The 13,022-nt window shown below is 42.6% G+C and overlaps 1 long non-coding RNA gene across 2 annotated transcripts in view; it reads right to left on the bottom strand.

Moving 5' to 3' along the window:
* LOC123382549 overlaps positions 1-12,972 on the bottom strand; it is a 47,646-nt gene extending 34,674 nt beyond the window's left edge. The window contains exons 1-3 of one of the 2 annotated variants that reach the window (XR_006591086.1): positions 12,740-12,972; positions 11,970-12,003; positions 8,525-11,012 (exon numbers count right to left, since the gene is read on the bottom strand). This is a non-coding gene — a long non-coding RNA (uncharacterized LOC123382549). Of the gene's footprint in view, positions 1-8,524; positions 11,013-11,969 lie in introns of both variants that reach the window. The other variant, XR_006591074.1, reaches the window with a different exon arrangement.
* Between the last annotated feature and the right edge of the window lie 50 nt (positions 12,973-13,022).

The raw sequence follows: 13,022 nt of genomic DNA, 5'->3' as shown, positions 1-13,022 counted from the left end.
AAATTTCACCAGCATTCTTCTCAAATCTAAAATAAACAATCCTAAAATTTGTATAGAACCACAAAAGACCCCAAATAGCCAAATTTATGTTGAAAAAGAAAACCAAAGCAGGCAGCATCACAATCCTGGACTTCAGCCTCTACTACAAAGCTGTAATCATTAAGACAGTATGGTACCTGCACAAGAACAGACATATAGACCAATGGAATAGAATAGAGAACCCGGAACTGGACCCACAAATGTATAGCCAACTAATCTTTGACAAAGCAGGAAAGAGCATCCAATGGAAAAAAAGACAGTCTCTTTAGTAAACGGTGCTGGGAGAACTGGATGGCAACATGCAGAAGAATGAAACTGGACCACTTTCTTACACCATTCACAAAAATAAACTCAAAATGGATGAAAGACTTAAATGTGAGACAGGAAACCATCAAAACCCTAGGGAGAAAACAGGCAACAACCTCTTTGACCTCAGCCACAGCAATTTCTTGCTCAACACATCTCTGAAGGCAAGAGAAATAAAAGCAAAAATGAACTATTGGGAACCTCATCAAGATAAAAAGCTTCTGCACTGCAAAGGAAAAAAATCAACAAAACTAAAAGGCAACTGATGGAATGGGAGAAGATATTTGCAAATGACATATCGGATAAAGGATTAGCATCCAAAATCTATAAAGAACTTACCAAACCCAACACCCAAAAAACAAATAATCCAGTGAAGAAATGGCCAGAAAACATGAATAGACACTTTTCCAAAGAAAACATCCAGATGGCCAACAGACACATGAAAAGATGCTCAACGTCCCTCATCATCAGGGAAATACAAATCAAAACCACGTTGAGATACCACCTCACACTGGTAAGAGGGGCTAAAATTAACAACTCAGGAAAGAACAGATGCTGACATGGATGTGGAGAAACAGGAACCCTCTTGCACTGTTGGGGGGAATGCAAACTGGGGCAGCCACTCTGGAAAACAGTGTTGAGGTTCCTCAAAAAATTAAAAATAGAACTACCCTATGACCCAGAAATTGCACTGCTAGGAATTTACCCAAAGGATACAGGAGTGCTGATTCATAGGGGCACATGTACCCCAATGTTTATAGCAGTGCTTTCAACAATAGCCAAATTATGGAAAGAGCCTAAATGTCCATCAACTGATGAATGGATAAACAAGATGTGGTTTATATATACAATGGAATACTACTTGACAATGAGAAAGAAGGAAATCTTGCCATTTGCAACAACATGGATGGAACTGGAGGGTATTATGCTAAGTGAAATAAGTCAGTCAGAGAAAGACAGACATCATATGTTTTCACTCATATATGGAACTTGAGAAACTTAACAGAAGACCATGGGGAAAAATAGTTTCAAACAGAGAGGGAGGCAAACCATAAGAGACTCTTAAATACTGAGAACAAACTGAGGGTTGATGGGGAAGAGGGGCAAGGGAGAGAGAAGATGGGTGTTGGGCATTGAGGAGGGCATTTGTTGGGATGACACTGGGTGTTGTGTGTGAGTGATCAATCATGGGAATCTACCCTCAAAACCAAGAGCACACTGTATACACTGTATGTTAGCTAACTTGACAATAAATTATGTATAAAAAAAATTAAAAAATAAAAAATAAAACTATCAAAAAAAAAGAATAAATTTCCATTTAAAGATAGATTTCAAACTCTGTAAATACACTATGGATGAACCAAACAAAAATATTAAGTCCAGCCCACATTCAGGAAAGAAGAAGTGGGCTCCACAGGTCAAAGGGAGGCATATTGAAGAATTTGTGGACATAGTTTTACCACATACTGAAATTATTTAGAACCAACACACAGATGTGGGAGAGAAAAGTATTTTATCACTGATGTTGTTTAGAACCCCTGGCCCAAGTCGAGAACAAAAAGCAACCATCTTTTAGTCATTTTTATTATATCTTTACATCCTTCACATTGTACCCCCTGTCTACACTTGGGGCAGAAGACTCCCCCTTCACTGCTCTTGGGAAACCATGGGATAGAAGGAAAACATTGATGTAGAAGGTGTAGGACGTTATGGTTGAACTGCGTCTTCCAAAAAGGCATGTTGAAGTCCTAACTCCCAGTACCTCAGAATGGAACCTTATTTGGAAATAGGGTCACCGCGGAGGTCATGTTGGAGTAGGTGCCCCCCTAATCCAATACGGCTGGTGTCCTTATAAGAAGAGGCACAGAAACACAGGGAAAACACCGCTTGATGTTCTTGCAGTGATACGTCTGGAAGCCACAATGCCAAGGATTTCCAGTAAGCACCAGAAGCTAAGACAAAGGCACTCTCTGGAAGGAATCAACCCTGCTGACACCTTGATTTCAGACTTCTAGCTTCTAGAATTGTGAGGAAATAAATTTTTGTTGTTGTAAGTCATCCAGTTTGTAGTCCTTTGTTATGACAGCCCTAGGAAATTGACACATAGCTCTTCGGGAAAATCTGCACGGTCACCATTTTGCCCCTTTGGCTACTTAGCATGTGAACACCATTCCTTTGAAACTGAAGAGAAGCTATTCCCTTTTCCCACCCCCAGCAATTACATCACAGACACCTCACCCAAGCACGGCAAGTCAGAGTCTCCCTGTGGAGATTTTGAATCTTGAAAGAGGGACTAAGCGACCAAATTGTGACTCTCGGCAGTGGCTCTGGCAGGTAGAGAAGTCCTGTAGCAAATGGGCCAAGACAGCTACACCAGCCTCAGTTCTCAGCAGGCCATTCCTATGCCAAGTTCTTGGTTATGTCTTTTCCATGACTCTCCAGCCTTTCTAGATTCCATGAGCTACCTGATACCCCTCTAGAAAATTCCAACTCTGCTTAAGTGAACCCAGAGTCAACTTTGTAACCACAAACCCTAACTATTACACCCTAGAAGTTAGCTTTTAAGCCAGATGCCTGTTGTAGTTTCGTTTCTTGTATTTACCTATTTCTCTCCTACTGTAAACCTTCTGCATTCATCTATACATGCATTTATCCATCAAACATGTACTGGTTGCCTTTGTCAAAGTACTAGGTGTCTGGAAAACATTGCCTATTAAGAATGACACATACCCTTAAAGAACCACAGCCTAGTCCAGGGCAGAACAGTCAAGAAAACAGATGGTTATGACACAGAGTGGTAACTGCTATAATAAACAGAAAATGTACCTAACTGATATGCTATGGGAGAAGGGAAGGAAGGCTTCCTGTGGCCACTGATTCCAAAACTGTGTCCTGAAGGATACATTAGATGCCTAGGCAAGGTAGAACAGGGAAGGGGACAGACATTCCACTAGTGGAAGAAATTTAGCAGGTCAGAATATTAAGTTACTGAACCAGAGTTCGGTGTGTCTGTGCATAAAATTCTAGGTTGGGGTTGGTAAAAGTTGAAGCTATAAAAGGAGGTCGAAGTCAATGCTGCATGTCTCGCTTAGGGATTCAGACTTAATCTGGACAGCAACCTATAACCACCAAAGGAGGGAGAAAGCAGCCCGTTTTATATGTGAGATTGATTTTTCCAGCAACAGTGCCAAGAATTAATTGGAATGGGGCAGGTACTGGAAGGTACGAAGACCAGATGTGAAAGTGTTAAGAGTCATCTGGGAGGTTTCAAAGAGGCAAAGGTCAGGATGGGGATGGTAGTAGATAGCAAAGATGGGAAGGATAGGACAGATGGGAGATGGATGGATGTATTCTGAATTCTCCGCTTGCAGGAAGGCACTTCTAGAAGGACACTTCTGGCACACAGAGGCACTGAGGACATTTTTATCTGTCTTCGGGCGTAATGGTTCTTTTCTTGGCCACGTCCAGTCTACTGCGGGGCCCATCAGAGGCACTCTGTTTCTGTTACAGTGTGTTTTACCTCTAGCATTTCCTTTTACTGCTTTCTTAAAGTTTCCATCTTGCTGCTTACCTGACTCAACTGTTCTTGCAAGTTGTCTGTCCACTTTTCCCAAAATAGCTCTTAAAATATTTATCATAGCTATTTTAGTTGCTTGCCCCATAATTCCCAAATCTCTGCCATACCGGCACCTGGTGCTGATGCTACTCGGACTGTGGTTTTGCTTGCCTGTTACCTTGCGTTGCAATTTTTTGCTGGAAGCCAGACATGACATGTCAGGTAATAGGACCTGAGGTATGCGGCCCCTTAGTCTCAGCTTCTATTCTAATGTAACCAGAGTGTTGACCTGTCTTTAATCTCTGAAGGTGCAGGTGCCAGAGGCCTCAAGTGACTAGAGCCTGTGCCTTTCAGTTACAACCCGCTGCTATTTCACCAAGGTTTGCAGGTACTGCTAAAGTGTGGGCAACGGGTAGCGTTCGGATGTGATCTTATAATTAAATATGTCTTTAAGTGGGCTTGTCTTCCTGGGCTATGACTTTCACAAGTATTTATTAGCTCTTTCCCCCCCCTTCCCTCAGGTGAGACAGGAAGGCTGGAGGGGGCTGGAGGCAGGGAAATGCCCTTCCCCAGGTAGGACAGTCCTTTCCCTTAGCAAGTAGGCCTTTGTTACAAGAATGCTCTAGGCATATTTTTGAATGGTAAATATTCCCCTTCCTGAGCCAGAGCCACATGGGGATCACTCTGGGCTCTTCATCGTGAAAACCCTGGTGAGGTTCCCAGAGGTAAGACCCCAAAAAAGAAGGCAGACTCCAGGAGTTTCTTACCCTCAGGCTGGTCCACACTCAGCCTCCAGCGATTTATCAAAACTGTCATCTAAGTGTTCCCACCAGCGTGGGGCTGCAGCACCTTCTGGACAGGTAAGGAGATCTTGGCTGTGACTCTGGTCTGGCCTCTCTCTCCAGATCATGGGATGCAGCTCTGCCCTGGGACCTCAGTCACTGATGGGTTCAAGGGAATGTATGGATTTTCAGCTTGTTCAGCTTTTTTTGCTCTGAGGACGGGATTAATGACCCGCAAGTTCTTTACACAGTGGAACCGAGATCAGAACTGCCTCAGTACATGCTGTTGAATGAATAAAGCACAGTAAGCAGGTCTGAATGAACACTTCTGGAGAGAAGGTATCAGAGAGGAGTCAGGGAGGACACCAGGGTCTGGCTGGGGTGAGAAGTAAGATAGGGAACACAGTGGGATAGCAGAGATTTCTTTAAAAAGAAAAAAAACCATTAATGGAGAGTTCTGCTTAGTTATGTTTTGCATACTTGCAAATTTTGCTCTGATGACCTGAAGGTTTTCTTTATGGAGGGGCGGGGGGGGGGGGGGGGGAGGGGATAGAAATAAAATAAACCATAATCCAATGGTTCAGAATTGGTGTGAACGTGGCGACACAAGTTATGTCTCCTTTCATTTAAAGATACGCAGGGGTGCGGCTCCCATCAGTGTCAGCCACGGTGGTGTGAGTGCCCTGTTTTCATAACCTCAGGGAGTGCAAGGACCTGGAGGTCACAGTAGCAGCGGCTGAGTGACATGGGAGCCACCTAGGAGTGGCAAGATAAGAGAGTACACTTTACCTTCCTGGGGCACCGGGATGGGTAAGAGACTCTCCTGCTTAAAACCCCTTCTTAAACCTCTTAACTGCCTTCTTACACTTCTCCTTAAAAACTCCATTCATTTTCTGTTACAAATAGTAATAATAATAATAATAATAATAATAATAATAATAATAATGGAAGAATTGGCAGCCGGCATTCCAAGGAGGATCCTTTCCCTATCTTTGTGAGCACAGCGCTATCAAAGAGCAAACACAGAAAGTGAAGAATAACACAATGATTCCTTCCTGCTTCTTTCAAAACTAGAGGGTTTGTATGTTCGTTGAGTCTCCACTGTTGTGTGACCCTGGTTTTATTTTTTTTTTTTCTTTTCTTTTTTTTTTTTTTTTCAACGTTTATTTATTTTTGGGGCAGAGAGAGACAGAGCATGAACGGGGGAGGGGCAGAGAGAGAGGGAGACACAGAACCGGAAGCAGGCTCCAGGCTCCGAGCCATCAGCCCAGAGCCCGACGCGGGGCTCGAACTCACAGACCGCGAGATCGTGACCTGGCTGAAGTCGGACGCTTAACCGACTGCGCCACCCAGGCGCCCCACGACCCTGGTTTTAAAGAGGCTGGGCCACACAATCCAAAAGTTCATACTGGCTCCTCCGTTCATTTCACAACAGTCATTTCTCCGTTGTCAAGGCACCTGTCTAGAGGAAGAACGCCTGCTTGTCAGGAGTTGGCTTCCGTCCTGTCTTATCTTGGGCCACCTGGGACAGGCCACGGATGTCAGTTTGTCATGTGGTTGCTGACTCAACTTTGAAGCTTGTAGTGCCACTTGGAAAAGAATCAACCTTTGAGAAGTTCCAAGGGTTTCTTTCTTTTTTTTTTTTCCTCAAGCTTTGTAACAAATATAGATGATTTTGCATGTATTTTTTTTATCATTTCCCTCTCCCATTTCTTTTTAGATAAGCACTTTTTCTGATTATAAATTAACATATGTGCATTGCTAAAAATATGGAGAATACAGAAAATTATACTGTCTATGGTATTCAATACTCAATAAAAATTGTTAGTAGTCCCATCACTCAAAGATAATTGCTATCAACATTTGTTATTGGGCGGGGGTGCTTTTTTCTCTGCATTCATGCATATACTCATACTTTTTTAAGAAAATTGCAATATACTTTTCATTCGCTCTTTGTCTCACTTAATGCCACAGTATGAAAAATTTTCCATGTAACTAAATATTCTGTGAAAACACAGTATAATAGCCTTTTATGTAATTAAATATTCTGTGAAAACACAGTACAATAGCCTTTCTCAATATGCAATTATATATGCACTATTCCTCTATTATTTTACTCATACAACAGTTATAGTTACATCGTGTTGTACACTGAGGACTTTTCAAATTATAAACAACCTTGTAAAAAATCCAAGTAGCTAAAGTTTTCTATTATTATTTTACCAATAGGACTTGTTGGGAAGACAACGTGGATCGAAAACATTAATGACTTTAGTGCATATTGTTAAATTACTTTTCTGAAAAAACTTTTGCCAACTGACTTTTCACCGGCAGTATACTATAGCGTGTTCATTCCAAATAAATTTTATCTTAAAAACAAAACCTTTGCCTATTTTGAATGTGGAAGATGACACCTAAATCATTATCCAAATGCATGTTTATTTGATTACTAGTGAGACTGAACATTTTTCCCTCTTTTTCTGGTAAAGAGTAACATTTCAGATAAAATTATAATTAGTTTTGAAGTTACACATTTTAGACTGGTGTTATGAATACAACCTTTTCATTTCTGCCATTATCACATAGTATGTTAGAATACTGTTGGTAACCATTGTTTGCTAAATACTCTGGTACGTACATCTTTTAAGGGATTCAGCGAGAATGCACGTAGTCATAAACTTAGTCCCTTATAGGGACTATATATATATATATATAGTTATTCTCTGTGGTTCACAAGGGCAGATTTTGTATACAATTCTATAACTTGGGAGCACTGGACAAAATCATCTCCTTTCATCCATTTAACAAAGATTTATTGAGTTCCAACCACTACTGTAGACATGGACAGTCTTGCTCGAGTCAGCCATGGTTTTGTGCTTACAATTCTAGTGCAGGGAAAAGATGACCAAAAAAAAAGGGGGGGGGACATACAAATAAATAAAATAATATAGAATGTGAAGTCTTAAACAAGAAGCTGTTGAGCTAGAGAACAGCAGAAGAGAACACATTTGCTAGCTTGGCAAGATGCTCAGAAAAGACTTCTCCAAGGTGACGTTCAAGTTGACACCTAAAGGAGAAGTGTGGCAACCCTGATGGTGGGAGGGAGTTCAGGGGTGAGTGGTGGATAGTAGCCGGGTTGTTTAGGGTCTTTCAGGCCACAGCAAGGAGGTTGACCTTTATTCAGAATACAATGGGGAAGCCACGGAAGGGTTTCAGGCAAGAGAATGATGTGATCCTACATCTATACGAAGATGATCATGCTTTGCTGTTGTTGGAGAATAAAGAGTAGAAGCAGAGCACCCAAGTAAGAAACTGGCAGGACTGCAGACAAGAGACTATGGTGGCCTGGGGTAAGGAACTGCACACGGAAGGAGGGGGACTAATCCTATAAACATGGTCTATATTGTGGAATCACATGTGCATGCATTTAACCGACTCTGCTGACTCCAAATCCTTCCGCTAACCAACCTCACTGTAAATGGGACGGAATCCTCTTAAGAAAGGAAGATGACTATTGTTCTCTGGAGTCACAAAAGGAAATGCCAACTTGAAGCCATGACCAGGTTCTTCTCTGTAATTTCTCAAACACAGTAGTATTTATGTCTCATTAAACAAGATTTCGATTCAAATCCAAACATCACTGAATACCCACCAAGTGTCAGACCCTGTTCTGGGAGCTTTCACATGCCTCCTATCTCACTTGCTGTGGTTGAAAATAAAGCCATACTTAAGTTACCACACAAATAGAGCAAATTTATGCTTCTATCCTGATTATGAGAAGTCCATTCACCATTCCCTGAGCCCTCCCTTCCTCGGAAAGTAAGACCCCTTCAGTGCTCACCTTATCCAATGAGTCAATCTTGTTTATTTCTGTTATTCAGAAAAGAAATTGAGAAGTCTGATCTGACTGCCTAATGTTCTCACTTCTGCTTTTGTGAGACTGGTTCAGAAAACAGGAAGTCCAGCTCCCATGTCTAAAGGTTGGAGGCTTAACCCACTGCAGATAGTGCTACACAGACTGGAGGGAGAGAGGTTACTGATGGTTACTCCACACTATAGGAGACTGGGTTCCCAATTACAACTCCAGTGACAAATATTTTCATGTACAGATAATCAACTATTTCTCTTAAGGAACCCCAAGGTCCAAGATGGTGGGTCAGGACAGGATGTAACATCATCACTTTGTGAGCAACTGACCTTCCCCTTAAGACCAGACGGGCCCTGGTGTTGACCTGGCTTACCAGCCCAGCCCTTTCACTCCACCACCACCATCACCACCACTGCCGTCATGATGGTGGATTTCTTCTTGAGGGCCATTATTGTATATTCCTGGCCACTTAACTTAGGTAGGACCATCCCAGCAGATCAGAAGGGTTATAACCCATCAGAAGGGTTATAACCTTCCCTTTGGTTTGAAACCCTAAAGGGAAAGAGCCAGGATTTCTGATTTGCTAGGGAAATCCTTGGTCCCTTTGCAAGATTTACAAGAAGAGAATATCTGTTTGGGACATTTAAAACTATGCAGTGGCTTTTTTAAATACTCTGGTGGAAGTTCTGGGTGTCAAGTTCAAGAGTAGCAGGTGAGCTTGAGATTTGGAAGTGATGGCTGCATTGGTAGTTGAATCACAGTGAGGATATGATTGACTCCAGAGAGGAAGACAGCTGAGAAGGAACCTGAGGAATAGTACCATTTGGGAAGCAAGCCCACCGAGGAAGTGAAGGAGCTCTTCAAGTAGGAGAAAGATAGAGATGTGTCATGGACCCCAAAGGGAGAAAACATTTCAAGGAGAAGGAATTTGTTCAACAGCGTTCAAGGTAACAGAGGTCAAGAAAGCCAGGGACTGAAGTCAGGTTATGAATTTCTCACACAGATAAAGGTCTGTTTTGGCATATTATTGATTAAGGTCATATGATCAGATTAACATTCCCTTTCAACAATTTGTGCTTGGAGTTGTATAATTAGACTCTTATCAGCACACTGTTGACCATCACGTGCTAAGTAGCAATTGGTATAAGTAAGGTCTTTTCATCACATCTTACTCTGCTGATTTTATCAGAAGCAAAAAAGCCACTTTCCTCTTGACATCAATGAAATCTAGTAACTACTATATGGTGTTTTGTCTTTGCCACTTGACTATGGCACTGCCCCTGTACAACATGGGTTCTTTTGAGTTCGATATGTCTATTCACATGTCAGGTAATGATTCAATTCCCCTACACTTTTTCCTGGAATGCTCTGGAAACATTTTGAACACCATGATAGGATACTGTCTTCACTTAGCTTGGGCATCTCATTTATATATCTAGTCCACTTCGTTTCTTTTTAGTCTGATATATTAAAGTATTTCTACTCAGCACCAATGTACCATAAACAGAAATACAAATACAGGTGGTATCAAGTGGCAGTACAATTTCAGGATATGCTTACATGAGAATTTCTGGATCCTGAACTGAAACCATGAAAATTCAAAGTCCTCCTGGGGACCTGTTGACTCATGTTTCAGAAACACTGCCAGGGAGACTATGCCCAGTGGATGGGCACTCCTCTCTCATGCCTACCCTTTATTTTTGATTTCTGTCTTTAAGGGAAGAGGGTTTGAATTAGAACCTGTGAGGAGTAACAATAGCAGTGGGTGAATGACAATCTCTGGCCTGCGATGACATCCAGAGACTTCGGCTTGGAATCATTTTTACTCCTTTCATATATTTTTATCTTTTCCTAAAAAAAAATAAATGGATGTTTCTTTGCTAATTAACTGTGGCGTGTTAACTTTCTTTGTTGCATCGACAGCCCCTAGTACAGTGACAGATTCCAATTGATAGTTGGTTAAGGCCTCTTTAATACATACTCAAGCATTTAATATTATTTGGCAAGGGGAAGGTTGCATAATGAGTATTATCACATAGAGATACACAGCAGAGAGTAAATTAAAAAGGCCTGGCTTTCTCCAAGTGGAAGAGTAGGAACACCAAAGCATGCAAGTATATTGGATACTAACTGTTCCTGCCCATAAGAAAGAGCATCTCTTAAATGCCTTTTCCTTTCTCTTGATCTTTGTGAGAAACCATGGCCTTGGCGACACGGAGGTCATTAGAGCTATTTGCTGATATTTCTTCCTCTTTCTGAGCACATGAAATTTTTCATTTTCAATTTTTTCAATTTTTCATGTGGCCCTGTGGCTTGTTTTGGCCCGTCAAATGTGAGCAGAAGTGGTATGTATCATTTCTATGGGGGAACCTTTAAAAGCTGGTGTCAGATTCACCACATTCTGTTTTCTCTGCTTTGATGTCAGTGATAGTATTCAGATGATGGCTCCATTCGTCTGTGTCTGTGAGTGAAAATGATAGAGAGTAAAGCTCTCCAGTGACGCGATGGACAGGTAGATCAAGAGGTAAATAAACCTTTGCTGCTTTAAGATACTGAGATTTGGGGCATGACCTTGGCCTTCTTGATTTTACAGGGGCCAAGCACCTGAAGTGATCATTTTACTCCTATCTCAACAAGAGGGTCTAAGCCGGCTAAAACATTTAGAAAGTGGATGTACCTAGCACAAAAATAAATGTTATTGCGGCCCCTGGGTGGCTCAGTCAGTTGAGCGTCCAACTCTTGATTTTGACTCAGGTCATGATCTCGCCACTTGTGGGAATGAGCCCTGCATCGGGTTCGGCGCTGACAGTGAGGAGCCTGCTTGGGATTCTCTGTCTTCCTCTCTCTATCTGCCCTTCCCCCATGCACATGCACACATTCTCTGTCTCAAAATAAATACACTTAAAAAAACAGATGTTATTTTAGTGAGAATAAGATTATGCCATGCTTTACAAGTCTCAAAAGCATTCTTCATTAATTATTTCATTTCTTTTCCCTTGTGGTCTTGGGAAGTGGTCAGATCTCTCTACCTCTCCCTTCCAGACCAACACTCGTTGGTCAGTCGACTGCTCTCACTGCCCATCCCACTTCTAATGTGCCCCTAATTCAGCACTTGGTACAGTGTCCTGCCGTTTTAAAATAAGATCCGTCTTCCTAGGAAACTGTGTCCTGTTCATTTTTGTATACCTTCTTTCCAACCGACAGCCAAGCTCTACTGTTTCAGACGCGTAACAAGTGCTTTAAAAACGCTCATTTGAAGAAGTTGAGAAGGTAAGTGGCAAGTCCAAAGTTATAAGTAGCACTCCAGTAGCAAAGTTATAAGTAGGATTCTAAGACTTCTGACTCAACATTCCATGATTGCACTATCATTTATTGAGCACTGAGGAAGAGAAAGCAGCTCAGACATCTGGGTACTGACCTTGATGTTGCTATGAGCTCGTCTGGACCATGTTCTGTGGAATAAAAACAATTTCACAGGATAACATCAGACAAGGCCATTCTTTGACCATGGTCGAGACAAAAACCAGACCGCTTCCACAGTCTAGTTGGAACACAGAACATGAACATGGTCTAAACCACAAAAATGACAAAAAATGTCTACCGTAAGCTACTTCTTTATCAGTTATGGCTTTAACCCCCACTTATGTTCACTCCTTCTAAGAATTAAGACACCCAATCATAGAATTACCCCCACTTCCTGACAGCATCCAATGGGGGGGGGGCTTGCTTTCTTGAACCCTTCCCACACATCACTTATGCCCAAATCCCATGACAAATTCTAACACTACTACTGAAATACCCCATTGCTCCCCATTTATGTATTCCTCCTCCTTACAAGAAGTCATAAACCTAACTTCAGGTGTGGTCCTGGCGGGCTTGTTGGAAGGCACTGGTACAGTCCCTCCTTTGTCCCAAGGCTATGCTGTATATACGTGTTGAGGGTTCATTAGAACAATCCTGTAGGGCTGTTATGCCCACTTGACAAAGAAAGGAGGTTCATAGAGATTAAATAATTTGCCCAAGGTCACACCGCCAGGAAGGGCCAGAGACCACATTTCAGACCCTTTGCCAGGAGCACTCTCTTTCCCTGCACGGGCGCCCCCTACCCCGTCCCCCTTTTCTGCGTTTCTTAGGGCACTTGCCCTGCCGACCCGGATGCTACAGGGAACTGCATCCCACACACGTTACTTTTGCAACAGATCTCCGTGTGCTTCTGCGAAAAACGATGTTCAGACCCAGAAATGTTCTTCCACTGCAGAGCCCTAAAGCGAGACCTCTGCGCTGCCCTACAAACAGCTCGGGCTGGCGGACGGCTGCGCGGCGCCAGGTTTAGCCTGGGGCCTCTGGGGGCGGGCTCACGGGAGCGACGTCGAGCGGACCAATCCCCGCGAGGGAGCCAGACACCGGGCCCAATCGCAGAAGAGCCAGGCAGGACAGGGACAGCCACGCCGACGGCGACCCCGGCAGCCAG

The sequence above is a fragment of the Felis catus genome, chromosome A1 (assembly GCF_018350175.1).
Source record: "Felis catus isolate Fca126 chromosome A1, F.catus_Fca126_mat1.0, whole genome shotgun sequence".
In the NCBI taxonomy this organism is placed as follows: domain Eukaryota; kingdom Metazoa; phylum Chordata; class Mammalia; order Carnivora; family Felidae; genus Felis; species Felis catus.
This window is presented reverse-complemented; position numbering and strand designations above follow the sequence as displayed.